Source organism: Anser anser (assembly GCF_964211835.1).
Source record: "Anser anser genome assembly, chromosome: 5".
NCBI classification, from domain to species: domain Eukaryota; kingdom Metazoa; phylum Chordata; class Aves; order Anseriformes; family Anatidae; genus Anser; species Anser anser.
The window spans coordinates 14,504,260-14,526,785 of NC_139725.1; the positions used below are offsets into that span (position 1 = coordinate 14,504,260).

At 51.4% G+C, this 22,526-nt stretch overlaps 1 protein-coding gene across 4 annotated transcripts in view; it reads right to left on the reverse strand.

Moving 5' to 3' along the window:
* Nucleotides 1-22,526, reverse strand: part of ACCS (1-aminocyclopropane-1-carboxylate synthase homolog (inactive)) — a 63,754-nt gene that overhangs the window by 33,005 nt on the left and 8,223 nt on the right. Inside the window, exons 2-4 of one of the 4 annotated variants that reach the window (XM_083837245.1) lie at nucleotides 20,174-20,314; nucleotides 14,776-15,073; nucleotides 12,664-12,787 (exon numbers count right to left, since the gene is read on the reverse strand). The gene's annotated coding sequence lies outside the window, so the exon portion shown is untranslated. Of the gene's footprint in view, nucleotides 1-3,146; nucleotides 3,436-9,827; nucleotides 10,465-12,663; nucleotides 12,788-14,775; nucleotides 15,074-20,173; nucleotides 20,315-22,526 lie in introns of those variants that run through there. The other 3 variants (XM_083837246.1, XM_083837247.1, XM_083837238.1) reach the window with 3 other exon arrangements.

The window sequence follows — 22,526 nt, forward strand, 5'->3', positions numbered from 1 at the left end:
GCAGGAGACGTTCACTGTCAGGCAGCGCAGGGTGGCCCTGGTGCTGGCTGCTCACCACAGCTGAAGGAACCTTTCTCAAACCTGATGTATGTGAGCCAGAACATGCAATTTTATCTGCTTATAGCCCCCCATTTCTATAACAAAACAGTGCAGGCAGCAGAGCACAGCAGCCAAGGGGACGGAGCACACAGACATCAGCCCTTGCAGGCGGAGGTTTGGGCAAGGGTCTTCTGCCCAGGGAGTGGATAAGACACCCCGAAAGTAACAGGCAGCCAGTTCTTAGGGTCCCAACCTAAATCTGAAACATTTTGTTACAGAGACATCAACAAATAAGTCAGTACGCACTTCAGTCATAGATGGCTGAAACAATATTTTTACCTAAAATAAATTATTTTTACCTGAACCAATCAAGCATTTCAAGCAAACAAATACCGCAGTTTTTGGCAATGAATGCTTCCACACAACACCCCAGGTGCAAAGCCCAGCAGACAGCAGTAGGATGGCCAAAGCAGAACACGTTATTCCCAGCCTTGACCAACAAGTCCATCATTTCTTGCACAGCCCCAGGAAAAGCCAGCTCCACACCTTGCTTTTGCCAGCCGTACAAGCAAGAAAACAGGTGGATTTATTGCACTTTCAACCCAAGAACCGACTGCTTGACAAGCACATAAAACCAGTGGCAGAGCAGCCGGCTTGAACTCTTCCCCAGGCCAGGACTTTAATCCTTAGCACTCTCCTCCCAGCTGCCTGCGATTTGATCTAGAAGGTAAATACTGATGGCTGTGGGCGAGTTTTGCATTTCTCTTACAGGATTGCAGTTCTTGGAATTCACCTCATCAAGACCTTGCTCTCTGTTTACTTATGGGCAACAAAACTGTAGCACAGAAAAACAAAGCAACCCACAGTTGTATAATTTCAATATCCTGTGAAGAAACTTGGACATGAAGGTGGGAGCCATGCCCTGGCTTTAGAGTCATGATAGAGTCAGATTTGATTTTATTCTGTAATAGGATAAAAAATAAACAAAACTGGGTCATTGGATCTCTTTAGGCAATAGACAAACTCTCCTAGAGGTCTGGGTTCTTTTGGGTGGTTGGTTTTTTTTTAAAGCACTAAATAGACCTGTGACCAAATTCTCACGGAAGTAAAATCTCCCGCATGTAGGAAGTGCTAACATTTTTTGTCCCTTTTGAGATTCATTCTGTAGAGACAGAACATAGCAATACCTTATCAGAGCCCGTAAAACAATTTTCTGTCTCTTTACATAGTGTTTTAGAAATGGCCAAGCTTGTTCTGCACTTAGTCTCCCCTGAACGAGCCCCCTGGGCCTGTGTGCAAGCAAGGCTCCGATTGCAGTGTCATTTATTCTTCAATAGCAGCCACTGCTATCTAGGAGCAGAGTGGTTGTCCCAGCAGCTCCAGCCACATCCGCTCAAAATCTCAGCACCGAGGGGATGGGAGTCAGATCTCAGGCTAGCTGAACAATGGAATTCCCTTCTGTAGAAGTTTCCAGTAGCTTGAAATGCAATTTCCAATAGGCATAAGAAAGTTTTTCAAGTTTCCTATGAAAAATAAAATCTGTGAAATTTAATTTCAGAAACACTGATGCGTGGTGTTTCCAAAATATAAGAGGTAGCTCAGGATGTTGGTAGCTGTTGAACAAAATTATCATTTTTTCCCCCGATATTACAGCTGCTCAGCACTGAATAGGGACAGCAAATTTATCTGGGAGTGAGCAACAGTGAATTTTCTTAAGAGTCCCATCAACTTCACTCGGGAGCCAAGCTTCCAGCTTCCACGAGACAAGAGGAGTCCCATCTCAGCCAGCCAGAAGATGCCAGGACCACAGGACAGTAACTCAGGGGCAAACCTTGGAAGCTGTGTTTCTGTGCAGCACCCAGGTCGCATGCATGATACAGCTGACAAGCCGCCCAGCAGAAGACTGACAATTAAAGGTAGTCAAACTACATATTTCCATGAAACGTTTCTGCTTCACAACATACACGTTTTCTAACTGCATCATCTTTGCTGAAACATCCCTAACAAGCTCTATTCAGTTCTGCTTGCTCCCAAAATTATAATTTCTCTTCATACAAACTACATGAGAACTGTCATTAGGATGTTATCAATGCAGAGCCTTTGAGCATGCAGATGGACAGTCTAATTCTGTCACCAGCAGCATCAGCTGCAGCAAATTGTGCACGCGTGCTTCCTTAACCGATTTGTCATGGTATTTAGAAACACACTGCCACAGCACATAGACAGCACCGGCCAGCTCTGCAGCTCTTCATTAATTACTGTGGAGCCGTGACCTAGCATAGGTAGGTGCTTTTCAGAGGGGAGCAACAGAGAGCAGCTTTATTTCGGAAACAGGCACCTGGACAGTCCATAAAAGCACAGGACAGCTAAGTAGAACACGTTCCAATTAACCACTAACGACTTATTTTCCTTTGTGTTGAACAGATTGTGCTGAACAAAGCAAAGCCCAGAGCCTGGAGTATTCAAACAAAAACACAAACTAGTGCACTGAGAGGCTATAAAAGGAAGCAGCGCGTAAGAAGCCTCATTTCTGCATCCTTTTACAGTACTGTCTAGGAACACACAGTGCTTGGTACAGCCGCAGTACCAGGGCCATCGAGCTCTCAGCTGCAGTAGGCATCCTAAGAGGCAGAATGTGCTCAGCAACGACCGAATTCTCTGCTCGCTTAGAAAAAACAGGCTCCGTGGTTCCCACGATCAAAGGGGTCACGTCAATGGGCAAACGCAGTCAGGCCCCTGCTGTCACAACAGTCATTGCCAAATCACTGCTGGCAGTCAGGGATGCTGGTGCTCGGAGTACAGGCAGAAGCAGCAGGACGATGTGGTAGGGCCTCCCAAATCCAGGGCTGCACCTTCCCATGGCACGAGAGCAGCTACGAGCACAGCCTGCTCCATGACCCTCACAGACAGCCCCCAGCCTGACTGCAGAGCAGCCTAAAAGCCATGCCCGAGCACGTGGCACCTCAGGAGATGGCCTCCAGACCAAGCCTGAGGTCACATCAGGGAGATCTTGTCCTCCAGATGCGGTGACACTGACACCTCCGAGCGCGCTGTGGAGCAGGGATTGTTGGCTTGCGTCAGGCTTGCAGCCTCTGGAGCTTACTGACCTGGGGGTGACTCTGGGACCAGGACGGCCTGTGATAACTGCACCAGATGTGTCCGAGTGGACGTGTAAATGCACTGAAGACGTCACCATGGTGCGTTGCTGAACGGGGAGGAGCAGGCTTTACCTGCACACATCGGTGCGATCCCCGTTTCAGGCACATTTCATTCAACAGAAGGAAGACGGCTGCCATGAGAGATTTTCTCTTCCACAAGTTCAAACTTGGATGAGTTAAAAGAGAAAGGGCCTCTGTCCCAGCTGCATAAATAAAAACATTTCCACGCAGAACAGGACTGAAACGGAGGTTAGATAAGCAAGGCCTTGGCAGCAGGAAAAACAAACAAAGCCAATCCCTGCTACGCCCACTGAGAAGCAGCCTGTTTTGCCATCAGCACTTTGTCACAAATACTCACAAGCCAAGCAAGACCAACTCAGTGAGGTTTCTGTGAGCCCAGCCAGGAGGAGAAAGGGCCTGCAGCGGGGATTATCTCTGGCTGGATGCTACCTGTGTTGCGACAGGGGCACAAGGTGGCACCCGCAAAAGCCAGGCCAGGTGGCTCAGCGGTGCATGAGCAGGGAGAAACTCCTGGCACTCACCCGAAGGCCACCCCGATTCCCCTGCCAAAGCCAGATATGCACTGCGTTGGCTGAGCACAAGGTGCAAGTTCAACCAGACCGTGCAAGGGGAAATGGCTCCCCGGCAGCATGGACGTGGCTGCAAGGCCGGGCTGGCGAACGGCTTCGTGGCTGCGGGGATGATTCAGAGGCAGCTCTGGGGAGAGCAGGCAGCGTGTCTCTGCTGCCGAGGCCCCTCTCCGCCCCCCTCAGCTCTCTCCCTCTGATTTTATTCCCTGAGCCCAGGGATTGCTTTTAACAAAGACAGTTGAGTCATTTCCCAGCCCTGATGTGCCATCTACCAAATGCTTCAGATGACTGATGTCTGAAGCAAGAATCCAGCCTGTTCCCTCGCTGCACCTCTTAAAGCAGCTGAAATGGGGCAATTATACCCGATTTCTGTGACAAAGAACGAGAAGTCCTGTCATTATCACAGCTTCCCCTCGGAAAGGCTGTGGGTGAGAGGAAGAAATACATGAGCAGTGTCACAACAATAACAGGCTGATGCATGCCGTGAACCACAGCAGGCTGCAAGCCTGTAACAGAGGTGTCTCTGTGTGTGGAAAGAGCAAAGCCCAAGAGACTCCTCTGGGCATTGCAGGAGGTCAGTGCTGCTTGATGGTGGGCCTGAAGGAGCAGGGGGCACACTTTAAGGGTCCCCTACCAGGTGGATCTCCATGCCCCCAAGCACAAGGCTGGGCTCTCTGCACAGCCCCCCGAGGAGCCGTGGACGTGCCCATGTCACACAGCCCGTGCTCAGCAGCGCGCACATGCGGGACAGGCAAGGCAGCTCCATGGGGAGGTGCAGCACAGGGCAGTCCTCTGCCCCAGGGTTTTGACACAACGCCTGCCTCTGCAGGGACTAAATGCTGCCAGGTAGCTTTCATGCGGGCCTACAGATCATTTCTGGTGGCTTCACATCTGCCCCAGGGGGATGCATGCTTTAATTCCCTGCCACACGTAGTCCTGCTGTGAGAGTCGCAGGGAGCACCACGCTGAGTGCTTTCTAGGGCTCCATAGGGTCTCCACGAACCACCCAGTGCCTCCCTCCCCACCTGCAGCCCCACAGCTCTTCCTCCCTGCCTCAGCCACCGCCCGAGCTCCTCACACACACAGCCGGCCTGCCTCTGCCAGGACTGGGGGACGCTGGGGGTGCCAGCGCTCCCACAAGGTGCGTGGCAATGCCAGGTGCCCTTGGGGCTCCCCACGGCCTGCACCTCTTCCACCTCACCCCATGGGCATTTGAACCGTGGGGCCTGGTTACACCTCAGTCAATTACTTCTCCGGCTCCTGGATAATTAGCTCCGAACAGCAGAAAATGAAAAGCAGCCTGGGGCTTGCCCTCTTACTGATGCAACACCTTGCAGTGCTGAAATGAAAGCGTAAATGAGAGCGGCATAAAGGTGCGGGCCCACACTTCTGAGCCTGGAAAGCTATACGCTGTTTGTACCGCTGGCGGGAGGCTGACTTGATGAATAAGTCAGCGTGTGCTCAAGTTTCCAAGGCTGAGCGTAGCCTATATCCCTTGGACGAAACCCATGCACACCTTCCCAGCCACAAACGGCAGTCCCAGAGAGCAGCTATGATGGTCATTTTGTTTCTGCTAGCAGCAGGAATATCCTTGGACAGAAGTCACCGTCTCTGTGGCAGGGTCACAGACCCAGCCTTGCCAAAACCACAGCAAAGTTGTTTAAAGCTGAGCGCTCCTCTCCCCGGAGCAACTCCCTGCCTCTGACACCAGTGGCTGTCAACTCATCTCTCTGTTGTCATACGAAAGAAGGAATAACAAGTGAAAACCACAAACCAGGGTGGCCTGGGAACATTTTGACAGCTTGACAAAGAAAAGCAGAGGAAGTTTCTACTTGTTTATACATTTTCAGATCTTAGAATAAAGATTTCTCTGAAAAAACGTCGTGACTTCCTCTAACCAGATGAAGAAAACAAGATGTCAACTTGTATCTCATCAGACTTTTCTGGCGTAAACGCTGAACCAGATATTAAAATGGATGATGCCATTCATTGAAAATAATGTCCCTTTTGTGAAGCACAACCTGCATTTAAACACATAGACTAAGCTAAGCCTACCAAAAGAACAGAGTGTACAGAAACCTCCAAACCACCCACTCAACCTCAGAGATGCAAAACAACCGAATCCACCGCGAGGAAAGCAGGCGGGGACGGCAGCCGAAGCCGCAGCAGCCACACAGAGGTGGCCGAAGGGCTGCACGAGCACGGCCGTGGGTGCACGGTGCTGTGCCCCCGCAGAGCCCTTTTGGCAGATGCCAGGGTCCCAGCTCTAGGGGCAGCTGCTGAGAGCCGGACCCGCCGATGCACGTCGCACCCACGCGGCCCCTCTGCCACCAGAGCTGACATCCCCGCCTGCCCCGCCACCCCGCAGAGGCACGGGACCAGCAGGACCTGCTCTGGCAGGTTCTGGGGACAGGAGTGACCTCTCCTGGAGACTGCCAGCCCTATGGTCCCGCTCCTGACACCTGCAGGAGCGCAGCCACGGGCTCGGGTCACCTTCACTTTGCCAGACCACGAGAGAAGCCCCCAACAAACCCCTGCAGGCACCCAGGGCCGGCCGATGTCCCCCACGAAGCCCATCGTCTCACAGCAGGCAGCCTCAGCAGCGCTGCCAGCCCCCAGGAGAAAGAAATCCTTTGTATCGGGTTTGTATTTGGCACAGGCAGGATTATCTGATTATGAAGTGCTTTCTATTTTACATGGAGTCCTCTAAGCAGATGTTGATATATAAAATATTTAAACCTGCAGAGCGTATCCCGGTTAACCTGTCATAGCAGCAGGGTGAAATACAGAAAGGTGACTACAGAGGACAGTGACAAGTATTAAAAATAGAAAGCTAATTAGCCACATAATTACATAATTACAGAATAATTTGGGTTGGAAGAGACCTCTGGAAGTCATCACGTCCAAGCACCTTCCCAAAACAGGTCTGATTAGATCAGGTTGCTCAGGGATTTGTTCAGTTCAGCTCTAAGCATCTCCAGAGACAGAGATTCCCTCTTTTCTCCAGGAAACATGCATGATTTTTAACGGGAACCAGGTCTGATTAAAACACACTTGGTCCCATATTTGGTGAGATCTCCAGTTTATTTGATGAAGATCGATATATCAATATGTTTACCTTGTGGGGCATTTTGCAGCCTCGCCTGTCATTCTCATATGACAACAGCATTCTGCAAAATTGGTATTGCTCATAGGAAAGAGGTATCATTAAGAGTGATACAAAATTGGTGGGTTTGGAAAGACAAGGAGCACGCTCAGCTGTACAGACCTGTCTAGAAGATTGTCCCAGCATGACGAATTCATTTCTGCAATGTGGTCGTTAACACCCCCAAATCCAAACAGGGATTGTTCATACGGTAACAAAGGATGGCAATGGTTACAGGCATAGAGTGGGACACAGAATCTTGCAAAGCAGCATCTTCGAAAGGGATGGTTACGAACCTGACTCTACCCCAAGGTACTTCATGGTACACAGCCAGTTAAATGTGACCCCCTAACACGGTACTTTTGCTAGGAGAAGCGTGATTCTTGGATGTACAATCCCATAATAGTAGAGAGGTGGTATTACCTCGGCATACTGTGCTATCAGAACAGCAGCAGGAATTGCTGCATTACATTGAAACACTGTGAGGCTTCGTGTCAGCGGTAAGAAAAAAAATCAACAACAACAAAAAAACAGAAATTGTGAAGGGTTCAGAAAAGAGCTACAAGAACGATTCAGCATCTGGAAAACATTTCTAGTGAGAAACTTACGAAGGTCAATCCAAGTTTATCCAACAGAAGGTCAAAAGATGACTTGAGCACTGTCCGTAATTACCAGTGCAAGAAGAAATGATTAATATGAGGGCTCTTTAATCAGGCAGAGAGGAAAAAAACACAACAGGAATTTAATTTGGTGCGGTGGTTGGAAACAGAAGCTAAGCAAATTCAGATGAAATACAGGGTGCACTATTTAACAAAAGCCATTAACCATTAGAGCAATTTACCTAGAGATGCAATAGAGTTTCCATAATTTGAAGTCCTGAAGTAAAGACTCAACAGTCTTTTTTTTTTAAAGATACATTTTAACTCAAGAAACGTTGAAGCAGAAATTATTGAGTGAGATTCATTGTCAGAACAGATAAAGTCCCCTCTGGTCTTAAAAATATGAAAAGCACCCAGGAACAATGATGATGACCTCCGAAACTGCTGAAAGATATCAGAGCAAATTCTGCTGGGTTACAGAAGAAGTTTATAGAATCATTAGAAGTTATTGTTAAAAAGTGTGAAATCTTATTTATAAAAACCATGATTCCTTTAAAAAAGACAAAAACTCCAGTGAGAAAAATCCAAAAAGTGTTTTGTGCAGCTGAAGGAAAACAAATGAAGGAAAGAGAAAGGCCATTGGTAGAAAATGAAAAAGGGGACACAGAGCAGAATTGCTTTTCTGCATAAATTGATTATATGTCCAAAACAAAGTAAATCCATACTTATTTTGGTGCAACTGAGAGCAGCATCTGGCCTCTCTTTTAATGAGGGAAGTCATGGTTTTTTACTCTCATGAAATCACACACAGAAAGGCGTAAAACCACCGTCCGCAGACTGCTGAAAGCCTACGAGTACGCCCTGCCCGGTGTTGGGAAGCTGGCCTTGGGCCCTGTGGTACCGTCTTCGCAGAGGCTTTGCGGGTGCCGAGCAGCACCAGAGCAGCCGCTGCAGTGGCCGCCTTGTGCCAGTGCCAGGGCTAACTCCCAGCTGCAGGCAGGGGAGCGCCAGGCGGGCTGGCAGAGCGATCCCCGGGAAGCGCGCTGTTTTGATGTGAAACCAGATGGTGTTTCAGCCGTGTTTTGCCTTGAGATTTCTGGGTTCGTTCAGATCTAGAAAACTCAGGAGGAGGCAAACCATAAGCAGACAAAAACAAATGCAGGCAGCGAACAAAAAAAGTTTGCAGGAGAGCCCCTCGCGCACAGCCCTGGGAGGGACATGCCCTTGTGCCTGCCCACGCTGGGACGGGGCAGAGGAGCCGTGCCGTCAGTGGGGACACGCAGACAGCGGGAGATTTACAGACCCAGCTCCTCAGACAGATGGGAAAGGAAACAGGAACTCAAAACAGAATAATGCTTTGCAGAAGATTTTTTTTTTCTAAAATAAATCCCAAACAACCACCAGCTGGTTCTCATTTCAGCCTGCAGATGAGCAGATTTCCAGCCAAAAAGCAGCGGCAGATGCCTGGATGCTGCTCTGTGGGAAGCAGAGGGGTGACCATCCACACCAGCCTCAGCCCCCAGACCTCGGCCGAGGAGGCTGCACCAGCCCGCTCTCACGCACTGGTGCAAGGAGTCCATTGTCTGCAGGGAGCTCGCACCCCTCTGAAGAGTCATCAGAGCAGCCAGGGGTGCAGTCCCCTTGGTCACAGCCTTGGGCTACTGCTGGCAGCATTTTGGCAGCATTTTGGCAGCCTCCTGCTCACGTGGCTGCTCCCCAGCCTCAGTTAGTGCTCACAGGACACCCAGCCCTGCTGAATTACCCCTCCACAGCACTGCCTTGGTGCCAGAAGCAGGGCACTGTTGTGGGATGGGAGCTCTGCGAACTGCTCAGTGCTGTTTTATATGGCCAACACACAACAGAAAGCAGCTGAGGGCAGTAGGCTCTGCAAGCAGGTGAGAAGGTGGCACCCTCCTCCATGCAGAGCCAAAGGCTAAAACCTCTCTATTCCAGAAGGAGGGAACGCCCCCCAAACCAGCTCTGCGCAGGCGCTGCTATGCTTGCTCTGAGAGCGTCGCCATTTTGGCTTCAAAACATTTTGTACCCCAGGAGCCCACCAGACACCGCCCCGTCAGCCAAAGCCAAGGGCTCCTAGCCTGGGAGCCTCTGCAGTTACAGAGGTCCTGGAGCGACCCTCCACAGCCCATCCCACCTCACAGCCTGTGCGGTGCAAGAGACCCTCCAGATCCCCAAAGCCCCCCTAGACAGCTGCCATGTCCCAAGGTGATGCCACAGGGAGGAAGGATCAGGATTCAGGGAAGCAGCACAGCACTGGCCAGGAGGCACAAAGACTTACCCCTTCTCACAGCTGTTGCAGAGCTTGCAAACCCCTCTCTCCAAGCAGATGTTTACAGGGGGGCAATTAGTGGTAGCAGAACCTTCGTTTCCTACAGCTCTTAGGAGGTGGCAGCAGCTGGGTTGAGGCTGGGATGGGGGCACCTGTGTCTGTGCTGCAGAGGCAATCACCTCCTCCTCCTTTTCCTCTGAACCCTGGCCCACCGTTCCTGGGCACCAGGGGGATTATTTTACACCTGCTGGAGCTGGGGTGAAATGAGGAGAGGCAGCGCAGGTAGGAATCAGCATGGCAGGTTCAGTCACCATCTCTCATGGGGGCCTGCCAACCATTCCCACTGGTCCCACAGTCAGCATCCTTCAGGGCTGACCTAGCTCACAAGCTTCCTGGGCTGGATGCCACGTGAATTTGTATATAAAACAGAGGGAGAGCATGTACACGCTTTACATAAACAGCTTTTGGAGCGAGGAACTCTACCACGGTTAACGTATCCTCAGGTCAGCTGGAGTTGTTGTTACAATTGCAAATGGCTTAAGTACGGCTCTTCACATCCAGGAATTTGTGTTTTAAATATCTTCAAGGTATCACGCACAAACACATCACTACATAAACAGTACACACACCTCAGTACCCGTGTATTATGTGGTTACATTCACCTCTCGCTCTCTTGGTCAATGGTCCTCTAAAAGCCTGTGCGCCTTCCAGCCACCCTGTGCAAAGAGCAGCCCAGACTTGCTAATGGCTCATTAGCTCCTCGTGACAAACCAGAATTGATTAGCTCTGTGTGGTTATGGAGAAGCTGGTTATGGGCTCTTTGAGACTAAATAGTGCCATTTCCCCAACAGGTCCTACCACCTGGATGGAAAGCTGGTGAACGTGGTGAGGGAGAGGGTCACGGAGGAAATCGGGAGGAGCAGACAGTAATTCTTGCACTTGTTTTTGAGATGGACTAAAAATAGAGGCTCTTGAAACCTGTTTCACTGTAAGAAGCCTGCATAATTCAGGCAAGTTTTACCAGTAAATTGCAGCTATAAAGCCAAATCCCTGCAGCCTTAAAAGGTCTCTTGAAGCCAATCCAGAAAAGTGTGCTGCCCAAGTGCCTGTTATGAGAGGGTGAGGGAGGAGGGGGTGGGAAAGCAAATGCCCGGGGAAGCAGCTTGGGGCTGGTGGGGAAAGAACAAACTTTGCCCCCAGCCTCTGCGCTGTGCCTGTGACAGCACATTCCAGTGCTCGGGGCAAAAGGGAGTCCTCTGCTTGCTCATCTCAGAGCTGCCACCCCCAGTACATGCACACAGCGTGTACTGCCTGCTGCCAAGGGAATTTCAGGAAATAACGAGGAGGGATCTGCGCTTGCAGCACTGCAAGCCTCTTAAGAGAAGTTCTGTACCTGGTTTTGTAAAAGTGTCCAAAGACAAAACCAATCCTTTGCGTTTGCAAAAAAAAAAACCAAAAAACCTACCATACCCAGTCCCAAACACACATCCATCACCCCTCTGGCTGCTCAGGTGACAGCTCCCCTTCATCCCTGTGGGTGCCAGGAGCTGGCACTCTTCCTCCACCCTCTCCTGCCCTCTTCTCTGCCTTTCTCTCCCTGGATTCCTTAAGCCCCTGCTCGCTTCCTGCTTCCTCCTCAGTCTCCTCTCAGCATTTTCCTCCCGCAGAAAACGATGTAGCCAAGGGTGAGCCCTGGCAAAGCTCATCCCCTTCTCGTTTGGCCTGTGTGGAGTTTCCCTGTGTGTTACTCAGTTTTAATTCACTCACTATCAGCTCCAGATGTGCAGGGATACAAACCTCCTTCTACTCCAAATGCTTAATGTATTACTTAAGTGCGGTGTCATACATGTCCCTATCACAGGGTGGAGAGCAATACCTATCTCTGAAAATACAGGTGCGAGCACATAGCTGAGGCAGGATGAGGAAGACAGGCTTATTCCCTGGTCAAAAGCACCGGGGTGCTTTTAGGAGTGAGGACGATGCTCTGCAGCAAACTGCACGGGAGCAGCTCCGTCCCCAGCTGTGACCAGCCACTGGTGTTTCAGCTCAGCCCTGCTGCTAGGACCAGACGGCCCCTTCCTCCTCTCCTGAGAGGAGGCGCCTTCCCCTCCACTCGCATGGGGGCTATTTATTGCAGCGGCATGCCCAGGGCAGTGCGGGGAGCAGCCGAGGCCGGGGACCAGCAGCAGCCGCCTCCCCATGGGCTGCAGGCACTGTTCCCACTATCCCCCCTTGCCCTCAGTCCACACTGGGGGATGTGCAAGGGGAAACAGTACCAGCGTTGCCCTCCCAGGACCGTGGCAGAGCTGTTCACAGGATGCAGATCAGGCTTTTCAATTGAAGACCCAACTAGAGATAACTGGGGGAGCAGTGGCAGGGAAAGCGAGCGCGGGGCCATTTGGCAGAGCAAAGCCCTTCCAGCTCCACGCTAAATGAATTGGTGTTCAGGCAGCGGGCAGGAGCACCCCGCTGTGAGTCAGCCTGTGCTCCTCCCGCAGCCAAGCCTAAAGGCTTCCCACTCGACAGCCAAAGATGTGTCTGTGGAAACAAAGAGTGAAGCAGAGCTGACAGGAGCTGGGAGGTGAGGCTGACGTTTAGCTGTTTAGCTTTTGCTTGGGTCCTTAGAAAAACATCTTAAAGTGCTTCACGGAAAAGTGTAACCACCCTGCTGGAGTTGGGGGGTTGTCACACAACGGGTGAGACACGTTTACTGGTGTTTTTCAGGCAATGAAATGCCCAGGTCACAGGACCCTGACAGCACACCGATGCGAGGTCAACACAAGGCACGCATATGGTCCAGTCAGCCTTTGGACTTGTAATAAATAAAAACATGCCAGCTGCTCACCTCCAGCCAGGTGTCCTTTCCTCTCTCACAGCCAGGACAACAGGGAGACGACTGGCTAATTGCAGGTTGGTTTCCATCCACACGTTAACATATCTGGTCAGTTATGCTACTACCAGGCTTTACCCTATTTAAGACACAAAGAAAGCAGAATTTAGCAGCATGATGTCATTTCCCCTATCATCCTGAAGTGTTTACCCTGACTGGCAAAACATGTGAATTTTGCACATTGGAAAACATGCAGTTGGGTCTCAGGTGGCAGCTGAGAGAGAAATATTAACTTTACCTTCATATTCTTGGTGGAGTACATCGATTTCCCTCAGCATAGCCAAGAATTTCTAACTATTATGCTGTTCGGCCAGGATCATGGCTCCAAAATTGCCTTAAATATCACACGCCCAACAGACTTTCTGTGTAGAGCTTGCTCATGCCCTCCTGACCTGAATTTCAGATGCCCTGGTCTTGAACACTGAGATATCAACAGGTTAAGACCAGATCAAGTGGTCTTCAGAGTCACTCTGACAAATGGCAAAGGACGGCAAGACATCACAAACGCAGCAACATTTTCCTTAATTTCTCCTTCATCAACCCCTATCAGGCACCAGGATATCTCATGCTATCTCCATCCTCCTGTCAGCTGTTTTCCTTTGCCTGTCACCTCCTGTCCGTGGACATCAGGCAGTAGGCCACCACACATATGATTCTTAAGACGCTTTAATTTTGTACTGGTGAAAGATTACAGCCCCAGAGCCTGAGACTGAGCAGTAGGGCAAGTTGCCCAGATGCTTCCCATTATCAAAATGGCTTCAGGGAAAGTGGGAATTTAATCTTCATGGCCTGCTCCATATGTGCTTCCCTGGGAATGCCAATTAGCGTTCAATAGGGCATTTTCTAAAATACCACTTTGAACAGTCTGTGAACTCAGCAAAGATCGTGAAGGCTCTGCAGACCGTCGAGCGGCCATGGGATGGCTGTTAGCGAGGATTTTTGGGCACAGCTAGCCAGGGTCACGTTCTCACCACTGACCCAGAAATGAGTGGCTCTGTAACCTTTTCCCAGCCCTGCTTCTTGCCTCCTAATGACTGCTAAATTGAATCTGAAAACATCAACACTGGTGACAGGAACAAGAGCTCTGGTTCCTGGGAACAAGTGTTGATGACAGGGGAATCACTGGCTGCAAGCAACACGCTGGTTCCTGGGCTCTGCTCCATCAGATGAATGTTTCCTTATTATGTCCCCAAAATCTCCTGGGCAGGGGAACATGCAGTAGAAGCACAGTCAGTTATTTTTCAGAGCCTTTCCCCTCTGGGCTGTCAAAGATCTGAAGGAGCTGGCAACCAGCCCATGCTTATTCTGATAAATGCTATTTGCAACTAAAAATGGATTAAAATAACCTCTGAGAGCTTGTCTGAAGGGGAACAAGCAGTCTTGTTCAGTGATGCCATTAGAAGGAAGAGGTGGAGAGAACTATTCTAAGGCTGCTTATTTTTGGGTTTCACCCCACTTTGTCATTTGCCCTGACCAAAGCAGAACGAGGTGACTATAATTAGCACTCGGAGCACTGTCAATGGGAGCAGCAAACAGGCCCTGGCCAAAATTCAGACTCGAGGCTCCTCCAGCTCTTCGTCCCCTTTCCCTTCCTTGCTCCGTCTGCTTTGGGTGGCAGGTGGGTTCGGAGGCAGCACTTCGCTGTGGGGAACCACACCACACCTACCGAGCAGGCGTGCTACTTACCAGGACTTCAGTGTAGCTGGGAAGTGGAAAACCTGTCCTCCTGCAGCCTGTCCCGGGGCAGTCCCAGAATTTCAGGTATTGCTAGTACTAACGCTGCTCCAAAGGTGGGAAGGTTAGTAGCACTTCATAGCCACAGCCTCCTGTGACCCGCCATACCTTGCGCCTCCACGTACTTACATTTTTGCACCGCAAGACTTCTGCTTTACACATTCATTGGTCAAAAAGAGATTCGTATTACAAATAAGGAATTAACAACGTATACCTGTGGATTTAACGAATCACAAATAAACGTGCAATATTTTCCCTTGAAAGCATCATGCGTTACTGTAAGGAACTTGCAATGTAGTAGGTGTTCATTTCACACATCATCATAATCCTCACCTTTCTCTGACAAATATTTTCTGAAATGATCCTGTGCACAGTCCTCCTTCTGACATAAATCTGCAGCTTGTGGATCTCTGCGTCGGAGTTCATGCTTGTTTGCTCCACTGACTGATGTACTGCAATCCTTCCAAAAGGGCCTTCTGAATTGAAATCTTCTTTTTTTAAAGGATGGGCACAGGCGGGTGCATGCTAAAGTGCCATATTGCCACACGGGTACTCGAAGTCCAGGGGATCACAGCACAGATGAACTGCAGATGTCACATCCAGACTCCCTGCTTGGATACCCACCATAACCCTGGTATAAAGAACAAGAAGTACAAAATGTGGTTGGTTTTCCATTGCTTTTCAGTTAACTGAAATAAACTTCTGGAAGGGCACGGTTCGTAAAATGGGTAGATATAAAAAGTTGTTTCAAAAACTGTTCGAAACCCATCATCAAACATTGATGGTATGCTGAGGTGTGTCATCCAAAGGGGCCGTAACCAAACAATTTTTCATCCAACAAACGGTGCTTCCTGCATCAGATGTCCTAAGAACCTGCTCCAGCTGCCACGGCTGTGAATCTACTGGGGCTGTGTGATTTCTGCACGCATCTTCTGCTCCTGGGGGACAGCACAAGCTGCTGCTCCCCCTTACTCTTTGGCTCAAAGAATGTGACACTGAGGTTTAACATCAGCAGTAATAAACTTGGTCTTGCAGATGGCACAAAAATTAGCTGGGTAAATAAGAACACTGGCAATAGGCAAACAAACTGAACTGCTATTGTAGCACATGATTTTCATGATGGAGCTTCTAGGAAATGCTTCTCAAGGACAAGATTATCACGCATTAGGAAAAAAAAAGGCACCTACAAATACCCACCTCACCTTCAACAGACACAAACACTCTGTTCCCCCCAGCCCTCAGACCATCAGCCATCACCGTGAGAAAAGAGCTACGGTGCCTCTCCTCCAGTGGGGCCCCTGTGCTCCCAAATGCCTCCCTCAGATATGAGGTTGTTAGAGAGTCATGAATAGCTTGTAATAGTAGATGCATTTCCCCTCTCTTTTCCCAGTCTACAGAGAATGCTGAAATCCCATTTCCAAGCTTTTTCTTTCCATAGACAGGAAGCGTGGAAAGTGTTACAAAAGCAAAAAGCAGAGGTCCTTGCCAGACCAGAGGCTTCCAGGAGCCAAGACAGTAAAAAAAATAAAATAAAAGCATCCCCAAGTTGCAGGAGATTTACCACGGCCCTGCAGGGGCAGGGACTGGGGCAGAGCTGCGTTACCGTGCCGTGAGGTACCGCGAGCATGGGACTGGGCAGGGCACCAGCCCAGAGCCCTTCAAGGCAAAGCATCCCCGAGGGACACCGCTGTCACTGGAGGACAGAGCGAGTGGCAGAAGCGGGAGGACGACCTTCTGCAGAAATGTCCCCGCTGCAGGCCAGCCCCTGCCTGTCCCCGTGCAGCTGGCAGGTCTCACCTCAGAGGGCTTCTGCAGCAAGGAGACAGGGCGAGGAGTCGGTGGCAAGAAATGCATAGCAAGGGGAATGTTCTGAGAGAGGCTAAAAATAGAGCTCTGACCCTGCTCGTTTATATATAGCCAGGTCTATATGTGTGCTGGCTGGCTGCAAGGCACCATATGGGCAAAGACGTCCTGCGATGCTGACAAAGAGCTGAAAGAGCAAAACTGCCCGGTGCAGCAGCCAGGCAGCCCCAAAATGGGCAGAGGCGGCAGCACAATGTCTCATCGAGGTGGTCCTGACCTGGCAGCAGGGCACAGACCCCAGGAGCAACTTCTGGCTCATGGCTGGCAGCTGGGCTGCACCAAAGCAAACCCTTTCCTCTCGTCCCGCTGCCTCAAAGCGCTCACTGCAGGCTGGCACTTCATCCAGCCCTGTGTTGCTTGGGATTTTATCATCGTATCTCAAAATGCATTTATCACTATCCTTAAATCCTCTCCTCTGGCTTTGCACAAGACTCTCAGCTTCTACTCTGAGAAGAAAACACATTTCTGCTCCACTCAGCACTGGGGAGGCCACTCCTGGAGTACTGCGTCCAGGCCTGGGCCCCCAGTATGAGAGAGATCTGGGTGTACTAGAGAGCAACCTGGTGTAAGGACAACCAAGACGACGAAGGGATGGGAGCACCTCTTACAGGTGAGGATGAGAGCTGGGGCTGCTCAGCCTGGAAAAGAGAAGACCCGTCAATGTGTGTAAATACCTGAAGGGAGGATGCAAAAATGATGGAGCCAGGCTCTATTCCGTGGTGCCCAGTGACAGAACAAGAGGCAACGGGCACAAACTGGAACACAACAGGTTCCAGGCAAACACCAGGCAGCACTTCTGTGCTGTGTGGGTGAGGGAGTACAGGCACGGGTTGCCCAGAGGTTGTGGAGTTTCCATCCTTGGATCTTCAAAAGCTGCCTGGACACGGCCCTGGGCAGCCTGCTCCTGATGGTCCTGCTTGAGCAGGGGCTGGACCAGATGGACCAGAGGTCCCTGCCAGCCTCAGCCACTCTGTGGTTTTAGTCCTCCTGTGTACAGAAAGTGCTTGAGACTATTGACCCAGTTGCACTCAAGAGGATTCAGGCTGAAACTGGAAACAAGGAAAAGGAACCAAAATGCATTTTTTGTTTAGTCTCAAAACTGCTTTTTTGGCACGTAATTCGTGTTTCTTACAGCCTGGAAGTCGTGGCTCAGCTCTCAGTGGGGAGTGGGGCCTCTCAGTTGGCCTCTGAGCTCTCTATGCAGAAGTCAGCCACATGCCTGATCCTGTTACACCAGGATAACACTCTGGTTTTAAAAGCCAGCAGGATCACTAATCTCAAAGACCCGTACCTTCCCTCAAAATCACATTGCCCCTAAGGGGTGTGCCACCGCCCTCCGTTGGCTGAGACCAATGAGTAAAACTTCCACTGTCTGGTCTCATAGCTGGAGGACAGCCAGGAGGTCGGGCCAGCCCCTCTGAGACAACCAGAAGCTTGGCTGCCATGGAGAGATGAGAATCTATAAGTTTAAAGTTTTTAAGTTTAAGTTACAGGAGTTACAGGCTCCTACAGATGTAGTGGGTCCTTTTTTCGGATTTAGGCCTTCAGGATAGGAAGTGCTGGCTTGGGGGTGGATGTTCAGCCTTAGCTTTGCCCCCTGAGCACCAGCTGTACAACAGACTCAATATCCTGCAGTGACATGACTAACTCTGTTGCCTGCCCTAAGCAGAAACCTAAACAGAAAAATGGACAATGAAAATTAAAAGGAAAACATATAAAAATGCATAAATAAAATTAATATAGCTATATAAAAAGTAAATAATGAACCTAATTACAGGACAACAGCTCCCAGACCCACCTCTCTCTGGGATCCTGCTCTCTGAGGCCATGCCATGACTAATCAGCCTGCCCAGAGCTGAGCAAGTGGAGCATCCCACGCCCACAGTGCAGCTCTGGCACAGCACTGCCGCTCATGCCAGGGGTAGAGAGAGCTGCTCTCCCTGGACCACGGTAACCCTGAGAGGTGACACAGCCCGGGGCCATGCCAAAAGCTTCTGCCACCCCACACGGGTGGGCACACTGCTGCCACTGCTGCGGAAACCCCAGCCAGGTGCCACAGGCATGCAGCGAGGTGCGGGATGGCTCGGATGGGCACAGTGCACATCAGTGTCAATTCCCCACAGCTGGCCTCTGACACCTCCGAATTAACTCCCCCTGCCTTGGCTTCCTACCCAGGGGAAAAGCCCCGAAGCAGACTCCTGGAAGACGTCACATCCAGCCCCAGCCTGATACCCCAGGTTTTTCCACCACAGGAGGACACCAAGCGCATCACGGGCGCACACTGCCATGGCTGGCACGCAGCCCTTGGGACAGCAGGCACAGCAGGCAGGGATGGGAGGCTCTTGTAAAAACTGGAAAAACCCATCATGGCAGAACTAAAGCCAAGCCTTAGATCTGCCATGCACTGCCCTGGCTGCACCTTGCACCTCCAAAACTAGCATTTGACTTTATTGCTAAAGACACAAAGATATGTGGGTTCCCACTGCATGAAGAGCATGTTCTTCTCGGTGCCTATCAATAGCCCTCAAGCAGAAATCCCTCCTCTAAAAGCCTTTTTGGATCTCCCTCTGGTGGAACCTGACCTGCAAGGAGCTGCAGGTTTCTGCACGGGTCTCCAGGGAACACTGCACGAGGGAGAGCTGCTGGCTGCTGAACAACACAGCCAGGTCACTGGGACACGTGGAAGGGGTTAACATGCACCGTTCTCCAATCTGACACTGCTTTTTCTGCTTGCCTTAGGCTTCCTGATGGGACAAATCATACCATCGTGCTCCCTCCAGCAAAAAACCTTCTCAAAATGCTCAGGTTTTTGAGGGACGAATAACACTTACCTCACTTGGCCCCTTCAGCCTTAAACATCTGAGCACCAACAGTCAGTATCCCAAAATAGCGCACGGTAATTCTGCTCTGATTTTGTTCCTCAGGAGGGGAGCAGAGCAGCCATGGGGTGATTATGCTGAGAACAATGCCTTTGGGTTTCCTGCTCTTTACTTTCCAGCTCAAGAGCCATAAAGGCATTTACTCACCTCTCCAGTCTCCCTCCAGGACCAGGATGGCTGCTGGCAGCCACCTGCACGCTGGGGCTCACAGCCCTGCTGTGCCAGAGGCTCTGGGAACAGGCAGAGGTCCTGCCCCTGCCTCAGCCTCCTCGGGCAGAGCCAGTACCCCACCACACACCTTTACAGCAACACCAAAACTCCTCGTTTGAGGGCTATCTGTGCTATTTTTAATATGGCTTTCAGCTTTGAGGACAGCACACCCGTGTGTTGTGCACAGAACCCCAAGTGCACACCTCCAGGCAGCACGCGGCACCGCGTGAGGTTGGGGCAAGCCTTGGCGCATCATTTTCCTCCGCAGCCGGCTCTGGCTGCAGAGGTCCCAGCCTAAAAGGAGGCTCTGTGCAGAGCTGGCAGCTCTCTCTGTGGCATGGGCCAGCTGATCCAGCTCCAGCAGCAAAGCCACCCAGCAGCACGCCCGGCTTCAGGGCCACGGCCAGGACATGGGGCTCTGGGTCTGCTGGCTGGAGGTGCTCAGAAGAGAGATGGCGTGGTGGGAGCAGCTGGGGCTGGGACTGTGCTGACGGTGCTAGGTGAGAAAGACACAGAGGGCAGAGCTTCTCCTGGGTGGTGACCAGGCTACAGCATCCCTGTGGGCAGGCAGGGATGGGGCACAGGGTGGGTCATGGCGCTCACAGGCTCCCCTGCTCACACGCTGTCAGGTCCTTGGTCCTCCTGCCCGCAACAAGGGGCCCTACCGCTTCCTTAGCATAACAGCATTAAATAAAAGGTCTTAGCAATGCATATAAAAAGTCTGAAGACTCTGACAGGGGCACTTGAACAGGTTTTATGGCAGCAATTTAAAAGGTCACCTCCGGCAGCTGCCTCCGCTGATGTGCGGCACCACACGCCTCCTCCCGTCCCTCTGCCTTCTCACTCGCCCGCCGGTGTCTGGCTGAAATCAGCGGCAGCTTCTGGAGTTCGACAGGAAAAGAGGCAGAAGTGATCCCCTCCTGGCAAAAGAAACCCAAAATTTCAAAATGTGATTTTTGCCCTTGCTGGGAGCTTGGTGGCTCCTCACCCAGACAGCCCATGTGGTGCTCCCACCCCATCAGATGCTGGGGCAGCTGCTGGACAAGCACTGTGAGCGGGATGCAGCTGTGAGGTCTGCTTTTGGACCTGCTCTACCAGCAAGCAGAGGGAGATGGTGAAAATCACACTTGTTTTGACAAGCTGCTGAGGAGGAGGCCAGGTCTGACACGCTGTCCCACTTGAGCTTGCATCAGGCCAAAGGAGAGATAGCAAAATGGAAAATGTGAATCTGCTGGGCTCATAGAGGCAAGCAGGCTGCGTGCTGTAAATCAGGTTTGTAAGTGCAAGGAAGACTGGGGCAGGCAGTGCAAGCATTAAGTAGAGTTATGGCTCTCTCTGAAGCCTGTTCACTTTGGGACGACAGCAAGGAGGAGCAGAACAGGGTGTGACGGATGGAGTGCACTGCGGTGGGGAGCTCTGCCGGTTTTGTTCAGCCGGGAACACCAACCAACAGCTTCACAAACAAAAACATGCTTGGGGAAGGCTGAGCTAAGCATCACCTCAACCATATTTTCAGGAGCACGGCCCAAAGTGGCAGCTTTCCGTGTGCAGCAGCCCTGGTCTCAACGTGGCCCTGACCCACCGCCCCCCTGCACAGGCTGCAGCCCCCTCCTCACGTGTGCTGGAGGCCTCCAGCTCCGGTGTCTGCACCCTTGTTGTCACCGTACCCCTGGTGTCACCGTACCCCTGTTGTCACCATACCGCTGTTGTCACCGTACCCCTGGTGTCACCGTACCCCTGTTGTCACCGTACCCCTGGTGTCACCGTACCCCTGGTGTCACCGTACCCCGTGCACGTAGTGCAGGCCAGGCCATGACATGCAGCACCGCCCTCTGTCAGAGCACAGACACCAGCCCAAGGGCTGGTCCTTGGTGGCGGACACAGACAGAAAAGCATGCTGTATTTAAAAAATACCTCCTCCTGCTGAGGATGGAACAATCTGGAAACAAACTGAGCCAGGCCAGGAGGGGCCTGCAGGGGGACAACCCCTCTGCCCCAGGGGGAGGAGGAGCAGGTGGCCGCAGCATGGCCCCGCTGTTTTTTAAACCTGTGGGCCCTGACAGGAGCACTAACAACGTAGGAGGCTAACTCAGCCAGCACCAAGGGCACGGCTGAGGCTGGAAAGCCTGCAGCAAGAGGGTCCCTGTTGGGGCCAAGGCGTCCAGCAACACCAGCACCCCTCCAGAGCCCCGTGGGCTGCATCCAGCCCGGCCGCGGGGCTCGGCCAAGAAGTTGCAGACGTGCGTGTGCTTATTTGTGTGGGAAGCGGGGGCATCGCACCGTGTCAGGAGCTTCCCGTTCGTCCTACGTGAGCTCCAAACGTACTCAACAGAAATAGGCACTGCACATTTGGTAACAGCGGGGAAAAAAAGCACAATCCCGGCTTTTCACGCACAATCCCGGTCTACCTGTTATTATTGTCTGGGTTCCAGCAGTGGACCCAGAGCCAAAGTCTGTGGTGATTTATCCCTCGCTCGGTATAATTCCATTAACTGAGTGGAGTTATTTAGTCATTGCAAAATTTGGCCAAATTATTTTTGTTTAGGCACTCATTTTATTTTTGTAACCGTGCCCCCTGAAACGCTAACCCTCCAGCCTGTAACCATTTCCTCTAGCAGGACCAACATGACATTTGGAAAGGACTCATATGCCAGCACCCGACTTCTCCTGCTTTATTTAGCTATGTTCTGGAGGCAGCGCTGGTGCTCGCTTCAAGATCAGCCTTCATGTGTTTATGCAGGAATTAAGCAGAGGGCAGGAGATAAAGCACACATCCATAGGGACACAGACATGGGAGGACGGACGAGGAGAGAAATCTCTACTTTGTGCTTATAAAGCTGAATTTCCAGTCTCTTACAAGCACCCAGACCAGCCAGCACACACACAAACTCACGCACTGAGTGCTCTGCCCAGACAGGGTGCAGGCAGGGCTCGCGGACAGGACAGACAGACGGACAGACTTTGCCTTGTAGTGCAGCGGCAGGCTGCTGCAGGGCAGAACCTGCACATCACCCAGGAGCACCCGCCTGGCTGCTGGGGAGCCTGTCCCCATCCCTGTCCCTGTCCCCACAGGACTGCGGGATGGCAGATCCACACAAACCTCCCTGCGAGCAATCTGCCGGGCTGCTTTCT